The sequence below is a fragment of the Rhipicephalus microplus genome, chromosome 7 (assembly GCF_043290135.1).
Source record: "Rhipicephalus microplus isolate Deutch F79 chromosome 7, USDA_Rmic, whole genome shotgun sequence".
NCBI classification, from domain to species: Eukaryota; Metazoa; Arthropoda; class Arachnida; order Ixodida; family Ixodidae; genus Rhipicephalus; species Rhipicephalus microplus.
The window spans coordinates 7,981,770-7,997,515 of record NC_134706.1 but is presented as its reverse complement, the minus strand read 5'-3'; the positions used below and the strand labels follow the sequence as shown (position 1 = coordinate 7,997,515).

Here is a 15,746-nt window from a genome sequence, read left to right as displayed (position 1 = left end):
ACGTCCATTGCTTTGCGGTGGAGTTCACTCCATCCTCCAAGGGTGGAGCTAATGAGCGAGCTCAAAAAACACGCGGTTTGTAACCGACTGGCAAGCTTGAGTAGGCTGGAAACGGCAATTCTGTAGGAACGGGCTGGTAAATATCCTCTCTCCGAAAAAAAAAAAAAGAGAGAAACGATTATCAAGTTAGCGTCCTTGTTGTGATCGCAGTATTGGTCGCATAGGAGTTCTCTCTGGTCTGATGCGATCGTATACGTATTGCGGAGATGCATGCTTCTTGTGTGCACTGAATATGTGCTAAGCCTCGTCGACTCGGTCGGTAAGTCCGTAAACTTGTAGTGACAAATACGTACTTGTATTTACGGTGTGCGCTTGTGTTGTGCTTTGTATGATTGGTTTGTTCGTTTTAGAAAACGTTTCTTTTCGTTGCGCTCTTTCAAATCTTCGATCGCCAAATGCCAACAAGAACGCTTGAGGGAACTAGCAAGCTTGTTAGACGCGGTTGATCATGTTCTGCGTTGTCGACATCATACAGCTCGTGCTCACGACCCCGAGCCTACTTTTGCCGATCAAGAACTAGTCGCTGGAGGTCAAAGGGGAGTGATGTGCTATAGTATACGGCGCATGATGCTTTGACAGTCCCCTTCATAGGCGCGCGCGAGGAAGGGGGGCGGGGCGGCTAGGTTGCCCCTGGCATTGGCCTAATGAAGAGGGGGGCGCTGCTACGAACCTTCGCCTGCCCCCCCCCCCTCCCACTGCCTTCGCTGAAGGGGAATCCTGCGCATCCTTTGCAGTACTCTTGATATATAAAAAAAGAAAACTGCGACAAATAGCAAAAAGAACCAATTGTATCGATGGACGGATGCTATGAACATCCCATTTATAACGGAGCGGTGACATCTGTGCCACCAGGCTCGATAAAAGAATTGTTGACCTGACGTCTTGTCTACTTTCGTTATAGCCATATTTCTACAGAAACGAAACATTAATTGCACGTGGCTGCGATTGTATGGTTTTGGATGGCGGCGTGCTGCTGTACAATCTCTTTTCTTGCTATACTTGCGTTGGAGACGTTAAGCAAGGATCAAGCGACTGTATCAGCAATGTCACACACCGCGAAAGACAAGACTGGACTATGACTGAGTGTGCGCGCGTGTGCTGCCGAATGTGCTGTGTTTCTCTCTTCCCTCTCTTTCATCTCCCCCATCCCTCTCCGATGCGCAGGGTAGCAAACCGGCTGCCTATAGGCTGGTTAACCTCCCTGCCTTTCTTTTCCCTCTATTTTTCTTCCTTCCTTAAGCAAGGAGGACGAATAGGAAGGAACTAAATGGTTGCAGACCACAGTGCGGTGAACGTTGCCAAAGGGGTAGAAAATCATTCGCTTGCTGTGTGTGTGTAGCGCAGGAACTTTGGGCATGTTAATATCTAGAGGATTTTGTATTGGGAAATGGGGGGGAAGGGGCGTCACACTTTTGTTTGCATCGCCGCGAAGGGGTGGATGCGTTTGTGTGTGGCTTGGTTGTGGGGCAGATTTTGGTGTGGGCTAATGGAGGGGCAGTGTGTGTGTGTGTGTGTGTGTGTGTGTGTGTGTGTGTGTGTGTGTGTGTGTGTGTGTGTGAGAGAAAGATTGAGAGACGCCTCGGGTAAGTTCTAGGGGCTTTAGCCTCGGGTCCTTGCTTCCCTTAAGGTACGTCGACACCTTCGAGAAAAATTACAGTTTTAGTCCAAAAGCTACGATTATAGTGTGCAGCGTCTGTGGCGCCCTCTTCGATGATTATAGGGAAGATGAGGGAAAGGGGGGGGGGGGGAACGCCCGCGCGCGTGCCTGTGGCCCATGGGCAACATTTTGTCAGTATACTGATCTGTCTGATCGCCCCTGCAGCATATCTCGCATGGAGGTTGGCCCATCAGTATGCATAAAGTATGGGAATGCTACTGGACATGACTACGTGAAAGCGGAAGGAGGTTGCAGCGCCCGAGCTCCTTTTCCCGCTCCACGTCCCGGTAAATTGAACACTTGTCGCCTGCACTTCTGGCGATGGTAACGATGATGAGAAATCTTTCTTCCCTCGCCTCCTGCGTCAACGCCTCACTTTCTTTCTTTCCTTTTTTCCTTCTTTCTTTCTTTCCCGTTCGACGAGCCATCGAAAGTTGCATATAGTACGAACGAGCGGGATCCAATCATGAGGCCCCCTCACAAGACCATACATATCTGTTGTCGGTGAACGGATCTGACGCGGTGGCCCTTGGGCGAATCCAGATCCATGTCAGACGCCTTGGAGTCCGAGGGCGATTTTTCCATTTTTCCCACTGAACGCTTTCTTTTTTTTTTCTTCTATCCTCTGCGAGATGCGTTCTTATTTCGCGAGTCGTCCGAGTTTGGGGCTACGTCGGCGTCTGACAGGCCCTTGTTGAGCGAAATCCCGTTCCAGGAGCGAGAGAGAGACGTGACTTCTTTTTGGGCTTCGCGCCGTCACACTGGTCGCGGCGCTAACGAGAAGCGACGTCACCGGTGGACGTCTCTTCACGCAGAAGTCTGAACAGAGTGGAAAGCGAGGTACAGCAAAAAAAAAAAAAAAACGATACTAAGGCCTGTCGCGGATGTCTGTCATGGAAACAGTGGATGGAGGGCGTCCGCGGAACTTTTTGAACGGGAATGCATCCGCAGCTGAGTGGACGGGCGCAGATGGGCATCCAGCGCAGACAGCCTGTCTTAGGGGCGAAGCTCCTGTTTATGGCGTGGCTTGTGCGTCCCTCGTAGTACGTAACCACCAGTGGCACATACCCGAAATAGCGGTCCTTACAATGTCTGCTGGATGGGGGCACTTGTATATGATGAATACATGATGAAAAGATGCGAGATGGCTGTGCTTGGAGTTTTCTCTAGACATGCGGACGGACGAACGGACTGACACACGCACGGACGGACAGACAGAGGGGCGCACGGACGGACGGACAGACAGAGGGATGGCCGCAAAAAGAGATGGACGGACAGACGGACGAATGAACAAACGGACGGATGCACCAAGGATCACACAGATAGGCGGACGCAAGAACGAATGGACAGACAGACTGACGAACGCTGCGCCCCACCAATCATCATTCACTCCGTGAATATGCTGTGATTTTTTTGTCACTGCACGGCGGTTTGATGAGAGAGTAACGTGCTGAGTTGGCTGGCAATCTTGCAGGCCGCCGCTTCGCGAGGATATGCGGAAACCCGAGTGGGCTCCGTTCGGCGTCGTAACTGAGAGCGACCGTTGCGGCGCGATTTGAACGAAGACGCGTTCGAAAAGGTTTATCAACCAGTATACCAACTAGCTCTAACCAAGGTTCCGTCCAGCTTATTGCTACGGCGTCGACGCGAGGGATGCGAAAAAAAAAAAAAACCACCACCACGTGATGACGTTTCAAGTCGCCAAAGTTTGTGTCGTCATCATGACGTCGCTATGACGTCATTGTAGATTGCTTCACACGGTGGCGTCACCTCACAAGCAGAGGGATGACCGCCGCTTGTTAGGTCATTGCATCGCAGTCGTCGATTCGAAGGTCGCACGTTCGTTCCCCGCGAGTGGCGTTATCTCTACGTCCAGTTTTCCTTCTTCGCATTTACGTGATAATAACATCCCCTAAGCATTTCTTGCCCATGATTGTCGATTAGTTACCAATAATACTGCGTCTAACAAAGAGAAATTTACCATTTCCGATGGAGGCGGAAATGTTGTAGGCCCGCGTGCTCAGATTTGGGTGCACGTTAAAGAACCCCAGGTGGTCGAAATTTCCGGAGCCCTCCACTACGGCGTCTCTCATAATCATATAGTGGTTTTGGGACGTTAAACCCCACAAATCTAATCGATATTGTTTATTTGACAATGATGATGATGACGACGACGACAATGATGATGATGATGATGATGCGGAGGAGGAATCAAGGTGTTGCCTACATTGACGCTGTTGTTCAAGCCCCGCCGCGGTGGTCTAGTGGCTAAGGTACTCGGCTGCTGACCTGCAGGTCGCGGGATCGAATCCCGGCTGATTTACGACGGAGGCGGAAATGTTGTAGGCCCGCGTGCTCAGATTTGGGTGCACGTTAAAGAACCCCAGGTGGTCGAAATTTCCGGAGCCCTCCACTACGGCGTCTCTCATAATCATGAAGGGGTTTTGGGACGTTAAACCCCACAAATCAATCAATCAAAGAGAAATTTACACGCCCTAATTGGTGTAGGCATTAATTGGAAATTTTGTTCTCTTCGATATTGAAATGTCGTGTCTACTAGACGAACGCGTCACGCTTTTGCACTGCGATTCATTAATATAGTCCGTGTTTTTTTTTCTTTTACATTTGTTTTCTCGCGTGGCTTTGACGGATACTCTGCGCTAATGTATACGGCGGATGCCGTTTTACGGCTGAAGCACCGCCGCACCACTTTATTGAGGTACGGATCTCCGGGGTATAGCGTGAGATAAGGGCTGCTAATTCTGGCCCCAACACGTCCGACTTTAATGTCATTGATCGATTGATCTGTGGGGTTTAACGTCCCAAAACCACCATACGATTATGAGAGACGCCGTAGTGGAGGGCTCCGGAAATTTCGACCACCTGGGGTTCTTTAACGTGCACCCGAATCTGGGCACACGGGCCTACAACATTTCCGCCTCCATCGGAAATGCAGCCGCCGCAGCCGGGATTCGAACCCGCGACCTGCGGGTCGGCAGCCGAGTACCTTAGCCACTAGACCACCGCGGACTTTCATGTCATCGATAGCTGCAGGCTCGGGACAACGAGATGAGACGTTGGGGTTTTCGTCGCCGCTCGGGATGTCCACGTGGCGCGCTGTTGTCTCTGCGAAACTAGGATTAACATTTCTTCCTTCCTTCCTTCCTTCCTTCCTTCCTTCCTTCCTTCCTTCCTTCCTTCCTTCCTTCCTTCCTTCCTTCCTTCCTTCCTTCCTTTCTTTCTTTCTTTCTTTCTTTCTTTCTTTCTTTCTTTCTTTCTTTCTTTATTTGTGGCATGCTTTCACTGTGACGATTTGTTCGCGTTTAGTTTGCTGTCCCTCGCGAAGTCGCTGGATTTTTTCTCTCTATTGTTGTCAGCCTTCCCCCTGAACGCCCTTTCAATCGAAGCCGCCATTTGTCGTCATGTTTTTTGTTATTATTATTTACAGAGCCACGCACGTTTTAAACGGGCCCTGCATCACTTTGTGAGCATGGGCTGAAAAGGCCGACACTCGGCAGTAGAGGCTTTCTGAGAACACGCGAGCCAAATAATATAGCGCAGAACGCGGCCTGCATTTCACAGTGAATTATCAAAGTCGGCCATAAATTGGTGTGTCTGCTCTCGACACACGATGGTAGACGCTCAAAAATCACTTGTTAATGTCCTTTCATCAGCCGCTGGCTGATTTGAACATGGCGTGCGCGCAGTGCTGCCAACCTGCGGAGCCACTTTTTCCCTCTCTGGAGTGAAAAAAATCCCTAGACTACCTTAGATTTTCATCAAGACTAATATGTGTTTGTGCTGTGGAAAATGATTTTCAAGTTCACTTTTGTGAACTATATTTGTGCATTTGCTTGAAAATATTCACTAAAATCACCGTGCTGAATGTGAAAAAAAAATGTTGCAGCACAAATTGAAAAGCTTTAAACAACATTTCATCCCATGAAATCCCATGAAGTTGTGATTTCATCCCATGAAACCACAAGGGTGAGCGGTCATAACATTTAGGGGGAGGGGGGACATGTAGTATCGCAGTACTTTGTACAAGTCACCAATTGATTGATTTGTGGGGTTTAACGTCCCAAAACCACCATATGATTATGAGAGACGCCGTCGTGGAGGGCTCCGGAGATTTTGACCACCTGGGGTTCTTTAACGTGCACCCAAATCTGAGTACACGGGCCTACAACATTTCCGCCTCTATCGGAAATGCAGCCGCCGCAGCCGGGATTCGATCCCGTGACCTGCGGGTTAGCAGCCGAGTACTTTAGCTACTAAACCACCGCGGCGGGGCTACAAGTCACCAAGAAAAAAAAAAAGGCATTGCATAAAGGTTGAAGAAGAAGTAAATTATCGAAATAACATTTAGGAACACTGCTAGCTGTCACTACAATTCAGTGCACTTGTAATAGTATGCAAGTTACAAATTAATAATATCAATAACAACAGTCATAATAATATAACTAATAATAATAACCAGAACGAGCATATGAAGTGCAGTACGTGAAATATTCCGTCGAGGTAGGTTTCAAAAATTAATCATCAATTCTGTTATTTTGCAACTCTCCCACAGAAAATGCTTGGTGGTGTTCGTATAAAACATGAATCACGCTTACTTAATGTATAAGCAATGTCTTGAAAAACGTCACTCTCAATCTTTTTCATATCCGATGCAGGATAGTGTGAGGAAACATGGTTTTAACCATGGAAGCATGTTGTGCCGTGTGGCAGTTCGTCCCTCGCAACCTGCTGAATGGTAACGAAAAGATATATATGTTTATAAGAAATGTTGACTGTCATATATTCGTTCCAAATATTTCTTTGCATTCTTCCACCAGCCAGGGCGGGATGTCCCTCCGTCCATAGAGTTACATACAGGTATTATGGTACGAAACTCTACGCCTCCGCCGATCTGCTCGGTCCACGTGGAAGCAAAAATTTTCTCTAGATGTTGACGAATTGTCCTTTTTCCCCTAAATGCAACGAAAATTCCCAGATCTAGGGAAATTTCTCTAGAACTGGCAGCACTGCGTGCGTGGTGGTTACTGGGATTGCCACGGGAGGCCGCGACTTGTGCACCCGTGAGGGCGCGATCACACTGAAAAAGCCGCCTATGCGAAGAGAAAAAAGAAAAGAGAAGTGCTCAAGGCCACGAGGAGCATGTGACGTATTTCTCTTGCCCATGCTACCCCTCCCTGCTTAGCTACCACCGTTTCCGTCGAGGCCAGAGAAAAGAAAATGATAAGAATATTGCAGCGTGTGACAAATATTTGTAACAACGCTATATATATATATATATATATATATATATATATATATATATATATATATATATAAGGAGAGGTAAGTGCTGACGCGTGGCGCTCCTCTTCTCTTGCACTACAGTGGACATCGCATATTAGATAACAAACACAAGGCACAAGGTTATACATAGGTGCATAGCACAACAGTTATGCACTGAGTCCAAGTTTTTCAATACAGAAATCTGAACACACCACACAGAGTCGGGGAAAAAACACACACAAGTAATCACGCAATTGAAATGTCCACACAAAGCATGAAAGTTCACTAAAAATGTCGAAGGTGATGATCACGTCTCTCGGGAGTGGTTTCTCAAATTTTGCACCGACTTGACAGAGGTTCTCACAAAGATTTCACTGCGGGTTCTCCTAATAGTGCGCTATGTTATGGCTCAGACGTCTTGCGAGACGAAACGAGCCGCTGAATGAGAGAAAGGCCCATAAAGTTACCTAAGTTAGCGTCCTCGGTTGATTGCACTTTTCCCTTCCCGCACTTCGCGTAGATAGTGTTTCACTGCCTCCGAAATCGTCGCGCAACCGACGTATCGTCATGTGGTGACGAACTCCTCAGCTTTCGGCCTTAACTGTGACGAAGATGAAGGCCCCAGGCAGCCTGGTTTCCCCCCATAGAAACTCTATAGATTTTCTAGATTAGGCTATTGACTTGCATTAACCACCGGCTTCTTGGCCAATCCCCCTTAGTGGGTGAGAGCCACAAAAGAAAGGAACAAGCAAGCAAGCAAGAAACTCTATGGCTCCGGCGACTCACGGAGCTTTGGCGCCGAAACGTTGATTTTGTGTGTGTGTGTGTGTGTGTGTGTGTGTGTGTGTGTGTGTGTGTGTGTGTGTGTGTGTGTGTGTGTGTGTTTTAGTGTGCGAGTGTACGTTTTCTTCAACCGTGTTTTTTTTTTCCCTTGCCAGACGAATTTTCGTCAAACCCTACACTTCACCGAGCTTTGACCATGCGCGCTCCGAGTTTCGCAGATAACCACGTGACCCTACCGTCAGATCCGCACTGTCGTCACCCGCTTGACTGTTCATGTGACCCGGCCCGATCTCGATAGACCGTACGAGCTTCGGAGTGGTCGGGCGACTGGCGTTTTTCTCCTTTCTAGTGTGGGTAAGGCGAACAAGAATATTGCCCCGCCGCGGTGGTCTAGTGGCTAAGGTACTCGGCTGCTGACCCGCAGGTCGCGGGATCGAATCCCGGCTGCGGCGGCTGCATTTCCGATGGAGGCGGAAATGTTGTAGGCCCGTGTGCTCAGATTCGGGTGCACGTTAAAGAACCCCAGGTGGTCGGAAATACCGAAGCCTTCCACTACGGCGTCTCTCATAATCATATAGTGGTTTTGGGACGTTAAACCCCACAAATCAATCAATCAACAAGAATATGGGGGTGACAGCTTAAAGTGCGCGAGATGGCGTGCGCAAAAGGGCTCGATTCACGCGTGGCCGTGCTATACAGTGTAGCCACGCAAAGGCGAGTGTTTGTGTTTGCGCGCGCCAGTGTGTTGCCGGACGGACAGCGTCGCCCTCCGTGCAACAATGGCGGCGTCCGCGAGAAAATTGTCTCATCTGTTTTGTGTGTCCATTTTTCCGTGAACGTTGTCATGTCAGTGTCACGTTACGCATGCAATAATGAGATTTACTTCCTTTCTCTTCTTTGCAGGTGAGTTGTTCTCAGCGCATGCGCCGCCCGTGAGCGTCCGTGTGGTCACGTGAGTGAGTTAAACAACTTTATTGTTGAGCTCCTGCCAGTCCCTGGTCGGGACCGGCAGTCACGTCCGTGCTTGCCGCACAGCCAGAATTTGCTTGCCCGTGGCGGAACTACGCAGAAACGTCTTTTGCGGAACATGGGGTATTTCGACCAGGCCCGTAGCCAGGAGTTTCTTTCTTTTTTCCGGAGGAGGGGAGGGGGCTTGTTGAATCATTAAAAAACTCAATTTTTGTTATTTTTCCTTGGCAAAACACCCCCCTTTAGCAATTTTCTTTTTTTTTTGGGGGGGGGGGGGGGGTGTTATCGGCCTACCCCCTGAGCTACCGGCCCGATTTTGACCCGTACTCCCAGAGCATATGGGATTAAAATGTTGCTAAAGAAAAAAAGCAGTTTTTTTTCTTTTTGTTAGCATATTAAGCTTTCACAGTATCAGTATCATCGCGCTCGCTGCGAGAAGACGCTTGGTAGACGAGAAAACAGGAAAAAAAAAAGCGGCTGGCGACGCCACTTTGAAATTCCTGCACCAAACGCCTTGGCGTCATGAATTTTGACGCTACTTAGTAAGGCCTACGTAGTTTCTATTATGTAAAATTACAGCGCATTGCCGGCTGATAGGGCCAGAGTCAACATACGAAGCTACAGATAATTTCTTCGAGACGATGTCGGCAAAAAACAGCAAAGTACACTTAGTGTGCGCAATGCGTGCAGATTTAGGCGCGAAATTCACAAATGGCGATTTGACATTGATTTCCTCTTCTATTAATGAATTTTTTAGGGTAAGATTAACGACATTTAGAGTTCACAGCGAACACTTCATCAACCTAAACCAACTCATTTTTTTTTACTTTTAGTGTTCCTTGAGTGCAATCAGACAGGCGTGAAGGCTTTACACGTCGGGCTAAACTTTCTGCAGAAGGGTCGGACACGGATATGTACGGAGAAAAAAAGGTTTACAGCCCTGTGTGAGCACTCACCGATGGCTCACTTTTCGTCGCCATTTTCGTTAATATTTCATAACCGATTCTGGCTTGGCGTAAATCCCACGAACAAACTTAGCCTAGGAGGTCTGGAGGACAAACTATACGTGGAGTGGATAATATATAGCCTACTAGCTAGGTAAGTCTAAAAAACGAGAGAAGGGAAGTTGGAAGACGTTGCAACTTTGTTGCGTGTCAGTGGTAGTTGTGACGGCTACACTTCTCAGCAGCTACAATTACAAAAATAAAACAAAAGCAAAGCGCTCAAGCTCATAGGCACGCGCATGAGGGGGGCAGAGGGGGCGGCCGTCGCCCCCCCCCCTTAGTGACCTAAGAGGGCGTGCGAAATATGCCCAATACATTGGCTTAATAGGGAAGAGGGCACAAAATCCGGCCTGTACATTGACTTGATGAGGAGGCGGGGATAAAGGATATGGTCCCTACGGGACCAGAGCAGCGCATAGGTCCGTCATCTTGCCTGGTTACAACCAGCTTTATTTATTTATTTATTTGTTTGTTTATTTATTTATTTATTTATTTATTTATTTATTTATTTATTTATTTATTTATTTATTTATGTATTTATTTATTTACAAATACTGCTGTCCCATGCCTGGGACATTGCAGGAGCGGGTACAGAAAAATCAACGAAAGCACAGAAACAAACAATAGTGCGCACAAATTTATGGGACTAACACATAAAATTTTTCCCGAACTCTACAGTGTTCAGTCCATGCAATGCACCATCAAGCTTGTTCCAAACTTCTACCACACGCGGAAAAAAAGAGAATTTGAAACAATCCAAACGAGACCTGAAGGGTACAAGGTTCAAAGCGTCTGTACTACGTGTTCTTTGCGGCGAAATCGCCCCCTGTTTTTGCAGACAACATCCCTGCCGTGTGTGTTTGTGTGTGTGTGTGTTTTTTGCCGTGATGCATATTGCCATAATTACCTTGCGTCCTTCACGCACTGTTTCCATTGATTGAAGGCTGCTTTTTTGCCCGATTGCCAACAAAGTGCAACGTGAGAGCTGACTAAATATAGCGCGGCAAAAAAAAAAAAAAAAAAAAAAACGAAACGACGTTTTTTTCAGCGTGTGGTGAAAAGTGCAGAGCGAAAATTCCCAAATTCTTCTGTCTTTCTACATTCACATTTTTCAATTTCTTTGGAATTTTTAATGCGGCTAACGAGCGGGAACAACCAGTATTCACGTTACGCTGGCGAAATGCGACATTCGATGACCTAGACGGTACATGAACTTACCCGATTAATCTTAGTGAACATAACTGATTGATTGATTGATTGATTTGTTGGGTTTAACGTCCCAAAACCACTATATGATTATGAGAGACGCCGTAGTGGAGGGCTCCGGAAATTTAGACCACCTGGGGTTCTTTAACGTGCACCCAAATCTGAGCACACTGGCCTACAACATTTCCACCTCCATCGTAAATGCAGCCACCGCAGCCGGGAATCGAACCCGCGACCTGCGGGTCAGCAGCCGAGTACCTTAGCCACTAGACCACCGCGGCGGGGCTCGGTGAACATAACTCAATGAAGAGTTATGCCTTGGGCTTCTGAAGCGCGTAAGAGCATAACGGCGTGCTCTTTTGCACAATTCGCGTGGTGTGACGCACGGTTGTTACTTAACTGTTCTGAAACAATTTCTATTTCACACGTAAACGCAAATTCTTACCCGATATGCAGCCTACATAAAGTCAGTTTAGAGTTTGCTGCTAGATTTGGTGAAGCCTTGCGGTAGAGTATTGGACTACCACTAAAAAAATCTCGAGTTCGATATTCAAAAGCGTCATTGTTTTACTTAGGTTTTTGTCTTTTTCTAATTTCGTGCGATAGTGGTCGCGGACATCGGCTGTGGGGGACATCTACGGCGCTGGAATCGGCCCTTGTAATCTCAATGGCTTTCGCTGTAAAATTCAGCGAATTCGACAACCGCGCTCTTGTAGCTACGTCAGTGGCAAATAAATATATTTCCTTTTCATGAAGACATATGTGATCAGTCTCCATTCGAACAGATGTGAATGCGCAACAAAGAACAGCGCAGTTCCCTTTTAGCATGTACGCTACAAACGAAGGAGCACTCAGCAGCTGGTAAAACTGACAAAATGTCTTTTACCAGTTTACCCAGTCATTGTGACATTCCGATGGCAGTGATGGTAGAACTGCAGACTTGGTGCGCACATAGAGCTGATCCACAGCCACCCGCGCGCATCCATGAGCCGCGTTCAGAAAATGCGCGAAGACCAGCTGGGTTTGTTTTGAACTTTACTAGCGATGATTCGCGCCAATGCGAAATTGGCCTGAGTGTCAGCTTCTTTGCAATGCATGGTTGCTGGCGGCGTTGCAAAACAGTCGCGCTACTCTGGTCCCGTAGAGACCATATACAGTTACTCTAGGCGGGGGTGAAGCTTCGCCCCCTCTGTTTGGGGAACCTGCGCAAGCTTATATTCTCGAGCTAACTATAAGTGAAACAGGGCAATGTATGGCAAAATATACTCAAGAACATACATAGACATGCCCAGGGTTCCCGTTCAGGGGAATGCGGGAATAAGAGGGGGGGGGGGGTGAAGGCTTGTCGCAGCGCTGCCTTCCCCATTAAAGGGGTCCTGAAACACTTTTTTCAAGTAACCATGGAATGAATTCACTGGAATAGCTAATTACCTCGAGAATTCAATGCCGCAAATTTTATAAGAATCCGTGCAGGGTGAGTGGAGTTACAAAAGGTTCGTCGGATGCTGCAATTGCATTCCCTCTTCTCTCGTCCTGACGAAAGCGCTGGAAGCTAAGCAGGTAGAGGTGACAGGGGCAAAGTAACTACCGAGCCTCGTGACCTTGGGCACTTTTTCTTCTCTTCGAATGCGGGGCTTTTTCAGTGTGACTAGGCACACATATATAGTGTGATCGCGCTTGCACGCGTTGACAAGTAGCGACCTCCAGCGGCGATCTTTGTAATGAGCGAGCGCGCCTTGTTTAAATCATCCCAACGGCTGATAGATGGGCTTGCTACGTGTGATTTTTGGACACATTCCGTGATTTGTCGAGAGGAGAGGAAGCAATGTGCTGCTGCCTTCTTTTTGATCAGTTTACGCTGCAGTCGAGTGCGATGTTACAGTTCCGCGGCATTCCCTGAACGAAGGTGGATTCACACTATAGGGTGCACCAACGGGCGTGCACTTCAAATGGACGTCATGAGCCGGACGGATGGTGTTCGCGCCTTTTCGTAAAACATTGCCGAGTCCACGAGCAGGTGCATTTCTCCTGCAGTGGACGTTTGAGGTCATTTGTGAGGGGTCTCTGTGGACTTCTCTCTCTTTTTTTTTTATCTATATATGATAATATGGGGAAAGATAGACTACGTTTGCGCCGGCGTATAGTATTCAACACACTCGCGAAGACCAGAAAATTAGGAAGACGAAAAGAATAAGAACAATGACATCAGAAGCACTATGTACAGTGCCGTCCATGGTTAAAGGGAACACTCGAATGTGCACCGTCAATGAACATCTAACAGCAAGTGGATATGAAAACAATGTGCATGCACATCATCAGTGTATCAAGAGGAGTCGGGAACTTTCAACCACCAGTGGTCCTATGCACAATCAAAGCTACTATGTTTCTGTTAGATAGCAAAGGCTAAACTTGCTGTGCACTCGGGTGCTTCCGTTAAGGGTGGTCGCGTCTGTACATATACGCAATATAGAGCGTATGTAAAACATGGGCACAGCTTAGGGACATAGTCCAGTACATACAGCTTGGCCACGTCGCGAAAATGGTTTGTGCGGATAATTCTTTTTGCGCAGTCACACGTATCTCGGCTGCGAGATATTTGCTAATTTGTATTTGACTTCAGCGCTGTGGGACAAGCGTCCTTCGTTAGCCGCTCTCATTCGACGCTGTCGAGAACAAGCGGAGGCTGTTAGGCACAGACTGCTTCCGCAGTGGCTGTGGAAAGGTCTTGTAGCCACAACAGTAGCAAAACCTGCAGCAGATACGCAACAAGAAAAGAAGGCGAAAAAGAAGTGAGTTTGGGACACTCTTGGGGGGATACTCTTGGGGAAATATTGCTGCAACAACGACAACCAGAGGACAGCGACGCAAAGCACTCTTTTTGCATGCACGCCGTGGCGGGCGGGCGCCTTGATTTAAGCGAAGACGCGGCGCACCGTCCCCATTCCCGGGAGATTTCCTTTTGTTGTCCCGATATTCCCTGGATACTGCGGCGAGCCTCTTCCAGTGATTCGTGTCGTCGCTATACCCGCGGCACAAGGACAACAATCAGGGCTCTTCTTTCTCTTTTGCGGCGAAAGAAAAGCCGAGGGGCCGACCGCAAACTTAGCGGTCGCGTGTAGTGGTTGTGGAATAAGCTGGAGTTTATTGACCCCGTGGAGAAAAAAAATGAAGGCAGGGTGTCCTCTACAGAATATGTAATGACGTGAGGGCCTCTGTGTATAAAAACTGCGAGTATACGTTTAGACTATCTTACGCGTTGGTTTTGTCGCTACCATATTTGTGTCTTGTGTCGTTAGAAACTTATAGTTTACCGTCAGCGTGATAGCGGGTGTTAAGGGAATGACGTTACCGTGAAGCAAACGGTCGTTGCGAACAGCGTCTTATAGTTTAGCGGGATAGCGTATGCGTAGTTTGCGTGCCTTAGCCGGGATGGTGGCGCCACCTATCGGAGGGTTGATAGGTTAAGTAACAGTGAAAAGGAAAAGGAAACAAGAATGTTTGCATATGTCGGCGTGCAAAGCATTGTTAGAAGTTTGCTTTAGTAACTATAAGAGTAAATGAATACGTACCACCCACCAATCGCGAAAACATATTGCCGATTTGTTTTCGTCGATATTCTACTTAGGCATAGAGACGTTCGAAATGGGGAGCTATCTGAAAAAACTACGCTAGCTTATCTGCAATACTCGGTCATCGAAGCTAGCTGAAGGCAAGCGAAGCCACTTTAAACAGCCGTTTGCTGCGGAAGAAGTGAATCTTTCAAGAATTAGGCGAAAATCACTCCGAAGCGGGCGTCCGAATGCGCCGCCATGTTTACGTACACTACGTAGGCCACGCGAACACGGTTACGTTAGATCTAAAAAAAAAAAAAAATAGCGTGCGTATGGTGGCGGTACGGGTAACGTACGTATCGGCGCATGCGCACTTCGATCCCGCTATCACGGTAAGCCCGCTATCCCGCTAAACCCGGCATACTATAACTGACTATTGACGAGCGAATGAAATGCGTTGCATACCCATGAAAAGGGTTGGGTTGGTGGAGCATGCAATATTTCAGGGTCTTAGTTCATGCTGCGATTTACGACAGCAAGAAAAAGAGTGGCTTAACAGCCCGAGAATGCGGCGCCCGTATTTCTTACGGAAAGTAGCCTATAGGGAAGAAGCTCATTAGGTGACTTAGCTTTATGCCTGGGCACGTTATCTTGGCAGTGGAACGAAGGCTTCGTAGGCGGGGCTTCCGCACATTCGCGTTGTCCCACAAGTGGTACGGCAGTCTGCGGCTTATTTTTCGGTTTTTCTCGCTCGAATCGCTAACGCGCTAAAAAAAATAATAAGCGTCATATACACGAAAAGCGTGAGTGGGAGAGATGTTTCGATTTTTTTTTTTTCAGTGTACATTTTAGTGTCATATTACGAGCACATATTCCACTGGGGAGTTACAGCACGCTTGCCACCACAACACAATGACTCACCCGCTCACGACAGCAGAAACACACAACAATCGCTGCCAGCCCCGCCACGGTGGTCTAGTGGCTAAGGTACTCGGCTGCTGCCCCGCAGGTCGCGGGTTCGAATCTCGGCCGCGGCGGCTGCATTTCCGATGGAGGCGGAAACGTTGTAGGCCCGTGTACTCAGATTTGGGTGCACGTTAAAGAACCCCAGGTGGTCTGAATTTCCGGAGCCCTTCACTACGGCGTCTCTCACAATCAAATGGTGGTTTTGGGACGTTAAACCCCACATATCAATCAATCAATCAACAATCGCTGCCAGACGTGTGGAAGCAC

General features: G+C 47.9%; 1 protein-coding gene across 12 annotated transcripts in view; it reads left to right on the top strand.

Moving 5' to 3' along the window:
* LOC119179960 (RNA-binding Fox protein 1) overlaps window positions 1–15,746 on the top strand; it is a 405,655-nt gene that overhangs the window by 78,803 nt on the left and 311,106 nt on the right. The window lies entirely within an intron of this gene.